At 46.9% G+C, this 16,679-nt stretch overlaps 1 pseudogene; it reads right to left on the reverse strand.

Moving 5' to 3' along the window:
• Positions 1-299: 299 nt before the first annotated feature.
• Positions 300-16,679, reverse strand: part of LOC124034989 — a 63,400-nt pseudogene continuing 47,020 nt past the window's right edge.

Genomic DNA, 16,679 nt, shown 5'->3' on the forward strand with positions numbered 1-16,679 from the left:
CAGTTAGTCAGTCAGACAGTGAGTCAGTCAGTCAGACAGTCAGACAGTGAGTCAGTCAGACAGTGAGTCAGTCAGACAGTCAGTCAGACAGTCAGACAGTGAGTCAGTTAGTCAGTCAGACAGTCAGAGAGTCAGTCAGACAGTCAGATAGTCAGACAGACAGTCAGAGAGTCAGTCAGTCAGTCAGTCAGAGAGTCAGTCAGTCAGTCAGTCAGTCAGTTAGTCAGTCAGAGAGTCAGTCAGTTAGTCAGTCAGATAGTCAGTCAGATAGTCAGACAGTCAGACAGTCAGTCAGTCAGTCAGTCAGTCAGTCAGTCAGTCAGTCAGTCAGACAATCAGACAGTCAGTCAGTCAGTTAGTCAGTCAGACAGACAGTCAGTCAGACAGTCAGTCAGTCAGACAGTCAGTCCATTCTGTTCTGCTGAGTTATTTAGTTTCATAGGTTGTATCGACACAACGCTACATCAGGGATGGTTTCTCTCTATCAAAAGCAGTGTATCCTAGTCATCAAGGTAACAATGTAACAGTCAGAGAGACAATCAGCCAGCCAGCCAGCTAGCCAGCTAGTCAGCCAGCCAGTTACACAGCCAGCTAGTCAGTCAGCCAGCCAGCCAGTTATACAGCCAGCTAGTCAGCCAGTCAGGTAGCCAACCAGTCAGACAGCCAGCCAGCCCTCCAGCCCAGGGTGCAGTGGTCCATCCTGGGGGAGCTAGTCAGTCAGACAGCCAGCCAGCCCTCCAGCCCAGGGTGCAGTGGTCCATCCTGGGGCCCAGTGTGCAGTGGTCCATCCTGGGGCCCAGGGTACAGTGGTCCATCCTGGGGCCCAGTGTGCAGTGGTCCATCCTGGGGGAGCTCGTCTACGCCATTGGGGTGCCTGCCCTGGAGCTATGGTTGGAGCTGGACCCAGGACCAGGCTGCTCCAGGCCTCTCCTACTGGCCTGTCTGCTGCTGTGTTTGTTGTCCCGGTGCTGGGCTCCTCCCCCCGGCTGTCCACTACTCCTACTGACGTAGACCGTAGGAGGCTGGGCGGCCATCTCAAACCTCTGCTCCCCCCCTCCCCCTGTCCTGCTGCTGTGTGCAGAGGACTTCCTCTTGGTCCGGGGCTGGGGCGAGGGATGGGGTCGGGCTGCAGGCAGCAGTAGAGAGCGTTGAGAAGACGACCCAGATGCTGCAGTCCTACCCGTAGACGTTTCTGCCGCGGCGGAGGTGCCCAGTCGTGCCAACGCCACGGGGATCTCCTCCAGGGACTCTGCAGAGTCAGAGTGATACTCAGCAGGGGGCCCGGCGGGCAGCACGGGGTCAGGTTGGAGACCAGGATGTAGGGAGATAGTGGGGGGCTGGGAGGCCCGCAGGGGGAAGGAGAAGTGCTGGCTCAGGGAGCTGGACAGGTGGGACACGGACGTGGGGACTGGAGTTACACGGCAGGAGTCTACTGGAGAACAGGACAGGAGGATGACAGAGAGGAGAGGAGGAGGACAGAGGAGAGGAGGAGGACAGAGAGGAGAGGAGGAGGACAGAGAGGAGAAGAGAGGAGGACAGCAAGGAGAAGAGAGGAGGAGGACAGAGAGGAGAAGAGAGGAGGAGGACAGAGGAGAGGAGGAGGACAGAGAGGAGAAGAGAGGAGGAGGACAGCAGAGGAGAAGAGAGAAGAGGACAGAGAGGAGAAGAGAGGAGGAGGACAGCAGAGGAGAAGAGAGACGAGGACAGAGAGGAGAAGAGAGGACAGCAGAGGAGGACAGGAAAGGGACAGACATTCACATCACAGAGCTGCTACTCAATATACATGAGCATAGAAATAGAATCAATAGAACAGGTCTCCAACCTCTCACCATGATGATTTGTGGGCACACTAAAAATGGCTGTCCATTATGACATCATTGACTTGAAAGAGGAAGCCTGTTCTATTCCTTCTAGTTCTGTAGTATGACCTCGTTATAATGTCTTAGAATGACTAAATAACAGACCACTTCAGACTGTTGACAATTCTATGCATTGAGAGAGAGAGAGACGACATATTAAGCCAGTGTTATAAGACATTATAAAGGCTCATACATGCTTATAACACGTTCTAACGCATTCTTTTAACACAGGCTTTGTGTTTATCAACAGATACACTCATGTCACTTCAAGTAGCAGAGGACTAATGCTATATCAGCATGTCAAGTAGCAGAGGACTAATGCTATATCAGCATGTCAAGTAGCAGAGGACTGACTAGTGCTATATCAGCATGTCAAGTAGCAGAGGACTAATGCTATATCAGCATGTCAAGTATCAGAGGACTGACTAATGCTATATCAGCATGTCAAGTAGCAGAGGACTGACTAATGCTATAGCAGCATGTCAAGTAGAAGAGGACTGACTAATGCTATAGCAGCATGTCAAGTAGCAGAGGACTGACTAATGCTATAGCAGCATGTCAAGTAGCAGAGGACTGACTAATGTTATATCAGCATGTCAAGTAGCAGAGGACTAATGCTGTATCAGCATGTCAAGTAGCAGAGGACTGACTAATGTTATATCAGCATGTCAAGTAGAAGAGGACTAATGCTATATCAGCATGTCAAGTAGCAGAGGACTGACTAATGCTATAGCAGCATGTCAAGTAGCAGAGGACTGACTAATGTTATATCAGCATGTCAAGTAGCAGAGGACTGACTAATGCTATAACAGCATGTCAAGTAGCAGAGGACTGACTAATGCTATAGCAGCATGTCAAGTAGCAGAGGACTGACTAATGCTATAGCAGCATGTCAAGTAGCAGAGGACTGACTAATGTTATATCAGCATGTCAAGTAGCAGAGGACTGACTAATGTTATATCAGCATGTCAAGTAGCAGAGGACTGACTAATGTTATATCAGCATGTCAAGTAGCAGAGGACTGACTAATGTTATATCAGCATGTCAAGTAGCAGAGGACTGACTAATGTTATATCAGCATGTCAAGTAGCAGAGGACTGACTAATGCTATAGCAGCATGTCAAGTAGCAGAGGACTGACTAATGCTATAACAGCATGTCAAGTAGCAGAGGACTGACTAATGTTATATCAGCATGTCAAGTAGCAGAGGACTGACTAATGCTATATCAGCATGTCAAGTAGCAGAGGACTAATGTTGTATCAGCATGTCAAGTAGCAGAGGACTGACTAATGTTATATCAGCATGTCAAGTAGCAGAGGACTGACTAATGCTATATCAGCATGTCAAGTAGCAGAGGACTGACTAATGTTATATCAGCATGTCAAGTAGCAGAGGACTGACTAATGTTGTATCAGCATGTCAAGTAGCAGAGGACTGACTAATGTTATATCAGCATGTCAAGTAGCAGAGGACTGACTAATGCTATATCAGCATGTCAAGTAGCAGAGGACTGACTAATGTTATATCAGCATGTCAAGTAGCAGAGGACTGACTAATGTTGTATCAGCATGTCAAGTAGCAGAGGACTAATGCTATAGCAGCATGTCAAGTAGCAGAGGACTAATGTTGTAGCAGCATGTCAAGTATCAGAGACTGACTAATGCTATATCAGCATGTCAAGTATCAGAGGACTGACTAATGCTATATCAGCATGTCAAGTATCAGAGGACTGACTAATGCTATAGCAGCATGTCAAGTAGCAGAGGACTAATGCTATAGCAGCATGTCAAGTAGCAGAGGACTAATGTTATATCAGCATGTCAAGTAGCAGAGGACTAATGCTATAGCAGCATGGTCAAGTATCAGAGGACTGACTAATGCTATAGCAGCATGTCAAGTAGCAGAGGACTGACTAATGCTATAGCAGCATGTCAAGTAGCAGAGGACTAATGCTATAGCAGCATGTCAAGTAGCAGAGGACTAATGCTATAGCAGCATGTCAAGTAGCAGAGGACTAATGCTATAGCAGCATGTCAAGTAGCAGAGGACTAATGCTATAGCAGTATGTCAAGTAGCAGAGGACTGACTAATGTTATATCAGCATGTCAAGTAGCAGAGGACTAATGCTATAGCAGCATGTCAAGTAGCAGAGGACTAATGTTATATCAGCATGTCAAGTAGCAGAGGACTAATGTTATATCAGCATGTCAAGTAGCAGAGGACTAATGCTATAGCAGTATGTCAAGTAGCAGAGGACTGACTAATGTTATATCAGCATGTCAAGTAGCAGAGGACTAATGCTATAGCAGCATGTCAAGTAGCAGAGGACTAATGTTATATCAGCATGTCAAGTAGCAGAGGACTAATGCTATAGCAGCATGTCAAGTAGCAGAGGACTAATGCTATAGCAGCATGTCAAGTAGCAGAGGACTAATGCTATAGCAGCATGTCAAGTAGCAGAGGACTAATGCTATAGCAGCATGTCAAGTAGCAGAGGACTAATGCTATATCAGCATGTCAAGTAGCAGAGGACTAATGCTATAGCAGCATGTCAAGTAGCAGAGGACTAATGCTATAGCAGCATGTCAAGTAGCAGAGGACTAATGCTCTATCAGCATGTCAAGTAGCAGAGGACTGACTAATGCTATATCAGCATGTCAAGTAGCAGAGGACTGACTAATGCTATAGCAGCATGTCAAGTAGCAGAGGACTGACTAATGCTATAGCAGCATGTCAAGTAGCAGAGGACTAATGTTATATCAGCATGTCAAGTAGCAGAGGACTAATGCTATATCAGCATGTCAAGTAGCAGAGGACTAATGCTATAGCAGCATGTCAAGTAGCAGAGGACTGACTAATGCTATAGCAGCATGTCAAGTAGCAGAGGACTGACTAATGCTGTATCAGCATGTCAAGTAGCAGAGGACTAATGTTATATCAGCATGTCAAGTAGCAGAGGACTAATGCTATATCAGCATGTCAAGTAGCAGAGGACTGACTAATGCTATATCAGCATGTCAAGTAGCAGAGGACTGACTAATGCTATAGCAGCATGTCAAGTAGCAGAGGACTGACTAATGTTATATCAGCATGTCAAGTAGCAGAGGACTGACTAATGCTATAACAGCATGTCAAGTAGAAGAGGACTGACTAATGCTATAGCAGCATGTCAATGTAGCAGAGGACTGACTAATGCTATAGCAGCATGTCAAGTAGCAGAGGACTGACTAATGTTATATCAGCATGTCAAGTAGCAGAGGACTGACTAATGTTATATCAGCATGTCAAGTAGCAGAGGACTGACTAATGTTATATCAGCATGTCAAGTAGCAGAGGACTGACTAATGTTATATCAGCATGTCAAGTAGCAGAGGACTGACTAATGTTATATCAGCATGTCAAGTAGCAGAGGACTGACTAATGCTATAGCAGCATGTCAAGTAGCAGAGGACTGACTAATGCTATAACAGCATGTCAAGTAGCAGAGGACTGACTAATGTTATATCAGCATGTCAAGTAGCAGAGGACTGACTAATGCTATATCAGCATGTCAAGTAGCAGAGGACTAATGTTGTATCAGCATGTCAAGTAGCAGAGGACTGACTAATGTTATATCAGCATGTCAAGTAGCAGAGGACTGACTAATGCTATATCAGCATGTCAAGTAGCAGAGGACTGACTAATGTTATATCAGCATGTCAAGTAGCAGAGGACTGACTAATGTTGTATCAGCATGTCAAGTAGCAGAGGACTAATGCTATAGCAGCATGTCAAGTAGCAGAGGACTAATGTTGTAGCAGCATGTCAAGTATCAGAGACTGACTAATGCTATATCAGCATGTCAAGTATCAGAGGACTGACTAATGCTATATCAGCATGTCAAGTATCAGAGGACTGACTAATGCTATAGCAGCATGTCAAGTAGCAGAGGACTAATGCTATAGCAGCATGTCAAGTAGCAGAGGACTAATGTTATATCAGCATGTCAAGTAGCAGAGGACTAATGCTATAGCAGCATGTCAAGTATCAGAGGACTGACTAATGCTATAGCAGCATGTCAAGTAGCAGAGGACTGACTAATGCTATAGCAGCATGTCAAGTAGCAGAGGACTAATGCTATAGCAGCATGTCAAGTAGCAGAGGACTAATGCTATAGCAGCATGTCAAGTAGCAGAGGACTAATGCTATAGCAGCATGTCAAGTAGCAGAGGACTAATGCTATAGCAGTATGTCAAGTAGCAGAGGACTGACTAATGTTATATCAGCATGTCAAGTAGCAGAGGACTAATGCTATAGCAGCATGTCAAGTAGCAGAGGACTAATGTTATATCAGCATGTCAAGTAGCAGAGGACTAATGTTATATCAGCATGTCAAGTAGCAGAGGACTAATGCTATAGCAGTATGTCAAGTAGCAGAGGACTGACTAATGTTATATCAGCATGTCAAGTAGCAGAGGACTAATGCTATAGCAGCATGTCAAGTAGCAGAGGACTAATGTTATATCAGCATGTCAAGTAGCAGAGGACTAATGCTATAGCAGCATGTCAAGTAGCAGAGGACTAATGCTATAGCAGCATGTCAAGTAGCAGAGGACTAATGCTATAGCAGCATGTCAAGTAGCAGAGGACTAATGCTATATCAGCATGTCAAGTAGAAGAGGACTAGTGCTATATCAGCATGTCAAGTAGCAGAGGACTAATGCTATAGCAGCATGTCAAGTAGCAGAGGACTAATGCTATAGCAGCATGTCAATGTCAAGTAGCAGAGGACTAATGCTCTATCAGCATGTCAAGTAGCAGAGGACTGACTAATGCTATATCAGCATGTCAAGTAGCAGAGGACTGACTAATGCTATAGCAGCATGTCAAGTAGCAGAGGACTGACTAATGCTATAGCAGCATGTCAAGTAGCAGAGGACTAATGTTATATCAGCATGTCAAGTAGCAGAGGACTAATGCTATATCAGCATGTCAAGTAGCAGAGGACTAATGCTATAGCAGCATGTCAAGTAGCAGAGGACTGACTAATGCTATAGCAGCATGTCAAGTAGCAGAGGACTGACTAATGCTGTATCAGCATGTCAAGTAGCAGAGGACTAATGTTATATCAGCATGTCAAGTAGCAGAGGACTAATGCTATATCAGCATGTCAAGTAGCAGAGGACTGACTAATGCTATATCAGCATGTCAAGTAGCAGAGGACTGACTAATGCTATAGCAGCATGTCAAGTAGCAGAGGACTAATGCTATATCAGCATGTCAAGTAGCAGAGGACTGACTAATGCTATAGCAGCATGTCAAGTAGCAGAGGACTAATGCTATAGCAGCATGTCAAGTAGCAGAGGACTAATGTTATATCAGCATGTCAAGTATCAGAGGACTGACTAATGCTATATCAGCATGTCAAGTAGCAGAGGACTGACTAATGCTATAGCAGCATGTCAAGTAGCAGAGGACTAATGCTATAGCAGCATGTCAAGTAGCAGAGGACTAATGTTATATCAGCATGTCAAGTAGCAGAGGACTGACTAATGTTTGATTATTTTTTATTATTCTAACTAGATTTCTGCGGGGGCACGGACATCGACCTTAGGGGGGCATAAGGTTAGGGGGGGGGTAAGGTTAGGGTTAGAGGTTAGGGGGGTAAGGTTAGGGTTAGAGGTTAGGGGGGTAAGGTTAGGGGGGGGGGGTAAGGTTAGGGTTAGAGGTTAGGGGGGGTAAGGTTAGAGTTAGGGTTATGGGTTACGGTTAGAGGTATGGGTTATGGGTTATGGTTAGAGGTATGGGTTATGGGTTATGGTTAGAGGTATGGGTTATGGTTAGGGTTATGGGTTAGGCTTATGGGTTACGGTTAGAGGTTAGGCTTATGGTTTACGGTTAGAGGTATGGGTTATGGGTTATGGTTAGGTTTACGGTTAGAGATTAGGCTTATGGGTTATGGTTAGGTTTACGGTTAGAGGTTAGGGAAAATAGGATTTTGAATGGAAATCTATTTTAGGTCCCCACAAGGATAGTAAAACCGAAAGAGTGTGTGGTTCTGTAGTGTTGAAGGCCAGGGCTTTGTGTGTGTGGTCTCACCAGGTTCTGTAGTGTTGAAGGCCAGGGCTTTGTGTGTGTGTTCTCACCAGGTTCTGTAGTGTTGAAGGCCGGGGCTTTGTGTGTGTGGTCTCACCAGGTTCTGTAGTGTTGAAGGCCGGGGCTTTGTGTGTGTGGTCTCACCAGGTTCTGTAGTGTTGAAAGCTGGGGCTTTGTGTGTGTGTGTGGTTCTGTAGTGTTGAAGGCCGGGCTTTGTGTGTGTGTGGTTCTGTAGTGTTGAAGGCCAGGGCTTTGTGTGTGTGTGGTTCTGTAGTGTTGAAGGCCAGGGCTTTGTGTGTGTGGTCTCACCAGGTTCTGTAGTGTTGAAGGCCGGGGCTTTGTGTGTGTGGTCTCACCAGGTTCTGTAGTGTTGAAGGCCGGGGCTTTGTGTGTGTGGTCTCACCAGGTTCTGTAGTGTTGAAAGCTGGGGCTTTGTGTGTGTGTGTGGTTCTGTAGTGTTGAAGGCCGGGCTTTGTGTGTGTGTGGTTCTGTAGTGTTGAAGGCCAGGGCTTTGTGTGTGTGTGGTTCTGTAGTGTTGAAGGCCAGGGCTTTGTGTGTGTGGTCTCACCAGGTTCTGTAGTGTTGAAGGCCGGGGCTTTGTGTGTGTGGTCTCACCAGGTTCTGTAGTGTTGAAGGCCAGGGCTTTGTGTGTGTGTGGTCTCACCAGGTTCTGTAGTGTTGAAGGCCGGGTCTTTGTGTGTGTGTGGTCTCACCAGGTTCTGTAGTGTTGAAGGCCGGGGCTTTGTGTGTGTGTGGTTCTGTAGTGTTGAAGGCCAGGGCTTTGTGTGTGTGTGGTTCTGTAGTGTTGAAGGCCGGGGCTTTGTGAAGGCCAGGGCTGTGTGTGGTCTCACCAGGTTCTGTAGTGTTGAAGGCCAGGGCTTTGTGTGTGTGTGGTTCTGTAGTGTTGAAGGCCAGGGCTTTGTGTGTGTGTGGTTCTGTAGTGTTGAAGGCCAGGGCTTTGTGTGTGTGTGGTCTCACCAGGTTCTGTTGTGTTGAAGGCCGGGTCTCTGTTGCTGCTGGTCTCAGTGGAACGGTCGTTGATCACCTCCGCTGGCACTTTGTGGACTTTCTTCTTTCTCTTCTGCAAACACACAGGAGACAGGTCAGAGGTCAGAGACCAGGAAGCATCATTCAACCCACATGGTTCACATGAAGGTCAGAGACCAGGAAGCATCATTCAACACACATGAAGGTCAGAGACCAGGAAGCATCATTCAACCCACATGGTTCACATGAAGGTCAGAGACCAGGAAGCATCATTCAACACACATGAATGAAGGATGTTTATGTTTATGTGTTCTCTCACACATTGTGTGTGTGTGTGTGTGTGTGTGTGTGTGTGTGTGTGTGTGTGTGTGTGTGTGTGTGTGTGTGTGTGTGTGTGTGTGTGTGTGTGTGTGTGTGTGTGTGTGTGTGTACCTGGATGTGTTTTCGTGGTGCAGCTCTGTGCTCAGTAGAGACGGTGTGTGTGTGTGTGTGTGTGTGTGTGTGTGTGTGTGTGTGTGTGTGTGTGTGTGTGTGTGTGTGTGTGTGTGTGTACCTGGATGTGTTTCCGTGGTGCAGCTCTGTGCTCAGTAGAGACGGTGGGTAACTGCTCCTCTTCAACCATCCTGCTGGATGAACTATGAACTCTGCCGTTGCCATAGTACCTGACCCGCAACACACAACACAGACAGGAAGTTACAGCACCCACTACAACAGTCACCTCTCACTGTGCCTTAGTTACAACACCCACTACAACAGTCACCTCTCACTGTGCCTTAGTTACAACACCCACTACAACAGTCACCTCTCACTGTGCCTTAGTTACAACACCCACTACAACAGTCACCTCTCACTGTGCCTTAGTTACAACACCCACTACAACAGTCACCTCTCACTGTGCCTTAGTTACAACACCCACTACAACAGCTCACTCAACACATTCTGTTAGCATAGCAGCGGTAGGAACACATTCTGTTAGCATAGCAGCGGTAGGAACACATTCTGTTAGCGTAGCAGCGGTAGGAACACATTCTGTTAGCATAGCAGCGGTAGGAACACATTCTGTTAGCGTAGCAGCGGTAGGAACACAATACATTCTGTTAGCATAACAGCGGTAGGAACACAACACATTCTGTTAGCATAGCAGCGGTAGGAACACATTCTGTTAGCATAGCAGCGGTAGGAACACAATACATTCTGTTAGCATAGCAGCGGTAGGAACACATTCTGTTAGCATAGCAGCGGTAGGAACACAATACATTCTGTTAGCGTAGCAGCGGTAGGAACACATTCTGTTAGCATAGCAGCGGTAGGAACACATTCTGTTAGCATAGCAGCGGTAGGAACACAAGACATTCTGTTAGCGTAGCAGCGGTAGGAACACAAGACATTCTGTTAGCGTAGCAGTGGAAGGAACACATTCTGTTAGCATAGCAGCGGTAGGAACACATTCTGTTAGCATAGCAGCGGTAGGAACACATTCTGTTAGCATAGCAGCGGTAGGAACACATTCTGTTAGCATAGCAGCGGTAGGAACACATTCTGTTAGCATAGCAGCGGTAGGAACACATTCTGTTAGCGTAGCAGCGGTAGGAACACATTCTGTTAGCGTAGCAGCGGTAGGAACACATTCTGTTAGCATAGCAGCGGTAGGAACACATTCTGTTAGCATAGCAGCGGTAGGAACACATTCTGTTAGCATAGCAGCGGTAGGAACACATTCTGTTAGCGTAGCAGCGGTAGGAACACATTCTGTTAGCGTAGCAGCGGTAGGAACACATTCTGTTAGCGTAGCAGCGGTAGGAACACATTCTGTTAGCATAGCAGCGGTAGGAACACATTCTGTTAGCATAGCAGCGGTAGGAACACATTCTGTTAGCATAGCAGCGGTAGGAACACATTCTGTTAGCGTAGCAGCGGTAGGAACACATTCTGTTAGCATAGCAGTGGTAGGAACACATTCTGTTAGCATAGCAGCGGTAGGAACACATTCTGTTAGAGTAGCAGCGGTAGGAACACATTCTGTTAGCATAGCAGCGGTAGGAACACATTCTGTTAGCATAGCAGTGGTAGGAACACATTCTGTTAGCATAGCAGCGGTAGGAACACATTCTGTTAGAGTAGCAGCGGTAGGAACACATTCTGTTAGCATAGCAGCGGTAGGAACACATTCTGTTAGCATAGCAGCGGTAGGAACACATTCTGTTAGCATAGCAGCGGTAGGAACACATTCTGTTAGAGTAGCAGCGGTAGGAACACATTCTGTTAGCATAGCAGCGGTAGGAACACATTCTGTTAGCGTAGCAGCGGTAGGAACACATTCTGTTAGCATAGCAGCGGTAGGAACACATTCTGTTAGAGTAGCAGCGGTAGGAACACATTCTGTTAGAGTAGCAGCGGTAGGAACACATTCTGTTAGCATAGCAGCGGTAGGAACACATTCTGTTAGCGTAGCAGCGGTAGGAACACATTCTGTTAGAGTAGCAGCGGTAGGAACACATTCTGTTAGCGTAGCAGCGGTAGGAACCGACTAAAACAACAACACAACAGTTTTCACAAGCCAGTTAAAAGGGGAACATCCCACTAAATAGCCATTAAAGTGTTTATTCTTTAACGAGGTTAACAGGTAGATTTACAGATACTCCTACTACTAAACAAACTAAAGGCTGTCCAAGGCACCGGAGGGACTGAGGCGTGTGGATGAAACCCCCAGCGGCCAGTTAAATGAGGACAGTACCATTCAGCACCGCCACTAGGGTTACCACATTCTGCTAACTTTCCCCAAATTCTCAGGTTTTCTAGAAAATCTCTGTCAGGAGTCCTCCACGCAGGAAAACCAGCAGGGGAATTATGGGAAAGTTAGTGGAATTTTGCAACTTTAACCACAAGAGAACAGAATAACAACTCACTCTAGCCCCCCCCGTGCTGCAGCCATGGTGGTAGGATCCTCCACCTCCATCTCAGGGTTGGTATAGCCCAGAGTCCCCGAGTAGCTTACATCCTGAGAGAGAGAAAGAGAGAGAGAGGTAGGGAGAATTAGAGAGAGAGAGAGAGAGAGAGAGAGAGAGAGAGAGAGAGAGAGAGAGAGAGAGAGAGAGAGAGAGAGAGAGAGAGAGAGAGAGAGAGAAGAGAGAGTAGGGAGAGTTACAGAGAAGGAGAGAGAGAGAGAGAGAGAGAGAGAGAGAGAGAGAGAGAGAGAGAGAGAGAGAGAGAGAGAGGTAGGGAGAGTTACAGAGAAGGAGAGAGAGGTAGGGAGAGTTACAGAGAAGGAGAGAGAGAGAGAGAGAGGTAGGGAGAGTTAAAGAGAAGGAGAGAGAGAAAGAAAGAGAAGTAGGGAGAAGGAGAGAGAGAAAGAGGTAGGGAGAGGTAGGGAGAGTTAAAGAGAAGGAGAGAGGGAGAGAGGTAGAGAGAGAGAGGGTAGGGAGAAAGAGAGAAAGAGGTAGAGAGGTAGGGAGAAGAGAGATAGAAGGAGAGAGAGAGAGAGATAGAAGGAGAGAGAGAGAGAGAGAGTAGGGAGAAGGAGAGAGAGAGGGGTAGGGAGAAAGAGAGAGAGAAAGAGGTAGAGAGAGAGAGTAGGGAGAAAGAGAGAGAGAAAGAGGTAGAGAGAGAGAGAGGTAGGGAGAAGGAGGGAGAGAGAGAGAGGTAGGGAGAAGGAGGGAGAGAGAGAGAGAGAGAGAGGGAGAGAGAGAGAGGGATTATGGAGTGAAATGGCTAAATGAGGGCATCACTGACTGGACAGAGTACAGGAGGAACTGAAGAGACCTGAGCCAGTCCAGATGGAACAGACAGACAGCACCCTGTAGTGATGGAGCAGACATACAGCAGACAGACAGACAGACAGACAGACAGACAGACAGACAGACAGCACCCAGACAGTGATGGAACAGACAGACAGCACCCTGTAGTGATGGGACAGACAGACAGCACCCTGTAGTGATGGAACAGACAGACAGCACCCTGTAGTGATGGAACAGACAGACAGACAGCACAGACAGATGTAGTGATGGAACAGACAGACAGACAGACAGACAGACTTGTTCTGGTAACTACCAGTGTAGAACCAGAGTCTGGTCTGGGTACTAACTTGTTCTGGTAACTACCAGTGTAGAACCAGAGTCTGGTCAGGGTACTAACTTGTTCTGGTAACTACCAGTGTAGAACCAGAGTCTGGCCAGGGTACTAACTTGTTCTGGTAACTACCAGTGTAGAACCAGAGTCTGGTCAGGGTACTAACTTGTTCTGGTAACTACCAGTGTAGAACCAGAGTCTGGTCTGGGTACTAACTTGTTCTGGTAACTACCAGTGTAGAACCAGAGTCTGGTCAGGGTACTAACTTGTTCTGGTAACTACCAGTGTAGAACCAGAGTCTGGTCAGGGTACTAACTTGTTCTGGTAACTACCAGTGTAGAACCAGAGTCTGGTCAGGATTAGTATTAGTAAGTGCTACTAGAAGGGAGTTGGTATCAGCTTGTGTTCAGCTTGTGTCAGGAACAGGGTCTGTCTGGCAGGGTGAGGTTTCAGTGAGGTGGTCTAGAGTCTGGGTGAGAGTTTCAGTGAGGTAGTTAGAGTCTGGGTGAGGTTTCAGTGAGGTGGTTAGAGTCTGGGTGAGGTGGTTGGAGTCTGGGTGAGGTTTCAGTGAGGTGGTTAGAGTCTGGGTGAGGTGGTTGGAGTCTGGGTGAGGTTTCAGTGAGGTGGTTGGAGTCTGGGTGAGGTTTCAGTGAGGTGGTTAGAGTCTGGGTGAGGTTTCAGTGAGGTGGTTGGAGTCTGGGTGAGGTTTCAGTGAGGTGGTTAGAGTCTGGGTGAGGTGGTTGGAGTCTGGGTGAGGTTTCAGTGAGATAGTTAGAGTCTGGGTGAGGTGGTTGGAGTCCGGGTGAGGTTTCAGTGAGGTGGTTAGAGTCTGGGTGAGGTTTCAGTGAGATGGTTAGAGTCTGGGTGAGGTTTCAGTGAGGTGGTTAGAGTCTGGGTGAGGTTTCAGTGAGGTAGTTAGAGTCTGGGTGAGGTTTCAGTGAGGTGGTTATAGTCTGGGTGAGGTGAGATTTCAGTGAGGTTGTTAGAGTCTGGGTGAGGTTTCAGTGAGGTGGTTAGAGTCTGGGTGAGGTGGTTGGAGTCTGGGTGAGGTTTCAGTGAGGTGGTTAGAGTCTGGGTGAGGTTTCAGTGAGATAGTTAGAGTCTGGGTGAGGTGGTTGGAGTCCGGGTGAGGTTTCAGTGAGGTGGTTAGAGTCTGGGTGAGGTTTCAGTGAGATGGTTAGAGTCTGGATGAGGTTTCAGTGAGGTAGTTAGAGTCTAGGTGAGGTTTCAGTGAGGTGGTTAGAGTCTGGGTGAGGTTTCAGTGAGGTGGTTAGAGTCTGGGTGAGGTTTCAGTGAGGTGGTTAGAGTCTGGGTGAGGTTTCAGTGAGGTGGTTAGAGTCTGGGTGAGGTGAGATTTCAGTGAGGTTGTTAGAGTCTGGGTGAGGTTTCAGTGAGGTGGTTAGAGTCTGGGTGAGAGTCTGGGTGAGGTTTCAGTGAGGTGGTTAGAGTCTGGGTGAGGTTTCAGTAAGGTAGTTAGAGTCTAGGTGAGGTTTCAGTGAGGTGGTTAGAGTCTGGGTGAGGTTTCAGTGAGGTGGTTAGAGTCTGGGTGAGGTTTCAGTGAGGTGGTTAGAGTCTGGGTGAGGTTTCAGTAAGGTAGTTAGAGTCTAGGTGAGGTTTCAGTGAGGTGGTTAGAGTCTGGGTGAGGTTTCAGTGAGGTGGTTAGAGTCTGGGTGAGGTGAGGTTTCAGTGAGATAGTTAGAGTCTGGGTGAGGTTTCAGTGAGGTGGTTAGAGTCTGGGTGAGGTGAGGTTTCAGTGAGAGGGTTAGAGTCTGGGTGAGGTTTCAGTGAGATGGTTAGAGTCTGGGTGAGGTTTCAGTGAAGTGGTTAGAGTCTGTGTGAGGTTTCAGTAAGATAGTTAGAGTCTGGGTGAAGTTTCACTGAGCCTCAGGGCTCAGCTTGGGATTGGTTATGAGGAATCCTTGTGGTTTTGTCAGCCGGCTGTGAGTTATAGGAGAGCACTGTGTTTTATAAGGTGGGTTATAGTTTGGTTAGACAGAGAACCTGTGTCCCAAATGGAGCCCTATTCCCTATATAGTGGTACTACTATAGACCAGAGCCCTATTCCCTATATAGTGGTACTACTATAGACCAGAGCCCTATTCCCTATATAGTGGTACTACTATAGACCAGAGCCCTATTCCCTATATAGTGGTACTACTATAGACCAGAGCCCTATAGTGGTACTACTATAGACCAGAGCCCTATTCCCTATATAGTGGTACTACTATAGACCAGATCCCTATTCCCTATATAGTGGTACTACTATAGACCAGAGCCCTATTCCCTATATAGTGGTACTACTATAGACCAGAGCCCTATTCCCTATATAGTGGTACTGCTATAGACCAGAGCCCTATTCCCTATATAGTGGTACTACTATAGACCAGAGCCCTATTCCCTATATAGTGGTACTACTATAGACCAGAGCCCTATTCCCTATATAGTGGTACTACTATAGACCAGAGCCCTATTCCCTATATAGTGGTACTACTATAGACCAGAGCCCTATAGTGGTACTACTATAGACCAGAGCCCTATTCCCTATATAGTGGTACTACTATAGACCAGATCCCTATTCCCTATATAGTGGTACTACTATAGACCAGAGCCCTATTCCCTATATAGTACACTACTATAGACCAGAGCCCTATTCCCTATATAGTGGTACTACTATAGACCAGAGCCCTATTCCCTATATAGTGGTACTACTATAGACCAGAGCCCTATTCCCTATATAGTGGTACTACTATAGACCAGAGCCCTATATAGTGGTACTACTATAGACCAGAGCCCTATTCCCTATATAGTGGTACTACTATAGACCAGATCCCTATTCCCTATATAGTGGTACTACTATAGACCAGAGCCCTATATAGTGGTACTACTATAGACCAGAGCCCTATTCCCTATATAGTGGTACTACTATAGACCAGAGCCCTATTCCCTATATAGTGGTACTACTATAGACCAGAGCCCTATTCCCTATATAGTGGTACTACTATAGACCAGAGCCCTATTCCCTATATAGTGGTACTACTATAGACCAGAGCCCTATTCCCTATATAGTGGTACTACTATAGACCAGAGCCCTATTCCCTATATAGTGGTACTACTATAGACCAGAGCCCTATTCCCTATATAGTGGTACTACTATAGACCAGAGCCCTATTCCCTATATAGTGGTACTACTATAGACCAGAGCCCTATTCCCTATATAGTGGTACTACTATAGACCAGAGCCCTATTCCCTATATAGTGGTACTACTATAGACCAGAGCCCTATATAGTGGTACTACTATAGACCAGAGCCCTATTCCCTATATAGTGGTACTACTATAGACCAGAGCCCTATTCCCTATATAGTGGTACTACTATAGACCAGAGCCCTATTCCCTATATAGTGCACTACTTTCAACCAGAGCCTTATTCCCTATATAGTGCACTACTTTCAACCAGAGCCCATGTGGACTGGACCAGGGCCAGAGCTGTGGTTTGACGGGACTACCGTGTGTGTGTGTGTGTGTGTGTGTGTGTGTGTGTGTGTGTGTGTGTGTGTGTGTGTTTCACGACGGGTTTCTTTGTGAGTGTGCCAGGTGCAGCTGGTGGGTCGATGTCCGTCCCGTCAGCTGCTGGGTTTTGGTCACAGCCAGACAACCCAGGCCAAGCCTAACAGAGCGTCACCATGGTTACCC

Source organism: Oncorhynchus gorbuscha, linkage group LG05 (genome assembly GCF_021184085.1).
Source record: "Oncorhynchus gorbuscha isolate QuinsamMale2020 ecotype Even-year linkage group LG05, OgorEven_v1.0, whole genome shotgun sequence".
NCBI lineage: Eukaryota > Metazoa > Chordata > Actinopteri > Salmoniformes > Salmonidae > Oncorhynchus > Oncorhynchus gorbuscha.